The sequence below is a fragment of the Austrofundulus limnaeus genome, unplaced genomic scaffold (assembly GCF_001266775.1).
Source record: "Austrofundulus limnaeus strain Quisiro unplaced genomic scaffold, Austrofundulus_limnaeus-1.0 Scaffold0, whole genome shotgun sequence".
In the NCBI taxonomy this organism is placed as follows: Eukaryota; Metazoa; Chordata; class Actinopteri; order Cyprinodontiformes; family Rivulidae; genus Austrofundulus; species Austrofundulus limnaeus.
In genome coordinates this window covers 443,554-445,419 of record NW_013952402.1, presented here as the reverse complement: position 1 = coordinate 445,419, position 1,866 = coordinate 443,554, and positions in this window count along the sequence as shown.

Below are 1,866 nucleotides of genomic sequence, written 5' to 3'. Positions count from 1 at the left end.
GAGAGAGTTCAGCTGGTGTCTTGGCTTTCCATGCCTTCAATACTTTTTCCCTGTGCCATTCCACATTATTACAAATAACTTCATTTCTGGACATTTATGGTTTGATTTCTTTGTATGTATGGATCACTTGGGTTGTTACCGACATCTGGTGAAAATTTCATGTCATTAGCACCTCTAGTAATATATTTACTGAGAAAAATGTTGACGTGTTCAATACTTATTTTACCCACTGTAACTCAATTTATGTCTCTCCTGAAAGCATTTGTCTTTTTTTCTCTTGTCCATGAAGAGAGCCTGTTATGGACTCGTGATGGAGCTCCTCCCTCTATATTTAAGGCTGATAATTTAGGTTTTATAAATGCCCTTCTCTGATTTTAGTGTTTCCTCTTCTTCTTTTTTTTCTTTTCTTTATATGTTCCCTCCAGGGCTCGCCTGTGGATTTTCTGAAATAATAGTGGACTCAAGAATTAAACAAGTCAGTTGTGTTTTGTGGCAATTTATTAAGAGTACTAAAACGATAAATAAAGAATATAAAATTAGGTAATATAGCAGACTGCAGGTCTAACAGAACTGATTTAGTTCTGCCCGAGTTGCAGCCCAGACTAAACAGAATCTCACAAATTCAAAGACACATACAGACGTGGGTCACATCTATCTAATTACCCACAGCTAAAATCAAGATACTATGATCCAGCAGTCAAAATAAAACACTCTTACTGCAAGAAATCATAATATTTTTGGATTCACAATCATGTTTTTACAATAAATATGCCAAAGATCTTTTGGAGCCAATAACAGAATTTTTCTTTAACACCATCGTTCTGCATTGTGTGGTTATCTCAGCAGACACTGTGTCCTAACAGTGTTGTCCTTCTGAAGGTTCCTCGTATCAGAACTGGATTAGGGGAGAAAGAGCGTTCTGCTTTGCTGCCCCTTCAGTATTGAACACCCTGCAGATCTGAAACTGTTGGGACTTATCCTAAAAGATAGTGTTAGTAAAACATTTGATATCTATGTTTTAACCATTATCTGTTCTTTTATTTTATTGCTTGTATTTTAACATGTATCTTACCCATGGAGTTTTAGTCCACTGGTTCCACTAAACTGAGTTGAGTAAATATAAAGAGATTTACTTAGCTGAACCAAACTGGTTCCACTAATTTGAGTTGAGTAAATCTCTTTATATTTACTCAACTCAGTTTAGTGCAGAGGTGCMCAAAGTGGGGCCCGCGGGCCAAAATTGGCCCCCTGAGCCATTTGATTTGGCCCACCAGCAGTTGTCCTGCTTACAAGATTGTAATGTTAAGATTAAATATAAAATACAAGTAACTACAAGAGACATTTAGATTAGATTTAAGCTCATATATAGATTTGCACACCTTATAAGACCAATTTTCTCCACGTCCATAGGCTGAAAAAAAAAACAACTAAAGAATGTGGGCAACCACACTGGCTGCTATCTTAATCATAAAAAATAAAACAACTTTACTTAAGTATTTTCATTTCTTATATTATTGCATTTGGCCCACGGCCCTCAGATTGATTTTAATTTAGGCCCTCTCAGGGAAAATGTTTTTTAATTTTGGCCCTCTCAGGGAAAATGTTTGGGCACCCCTGGTTTAGTGGAACCAGTTTGGTTCAGTAAATTCAACACTTCATTTCTTCAAGTGTGTAAAAAGTACTTTTACTTTCCTGATTCCTGTGAGCAGTTGTATGACTTTTATCAAAGTAATTTTCTGTGAAGGTATTTTTTACTTAGTTATTTCAGAGTAGCCTATTTTAGATACCTCTGATATAGAATATTTGGGATTTTTATTTTTTAAAGTCATGACTAAATTGTTTGAAAATAAGGAAGGAGTTCAAGGA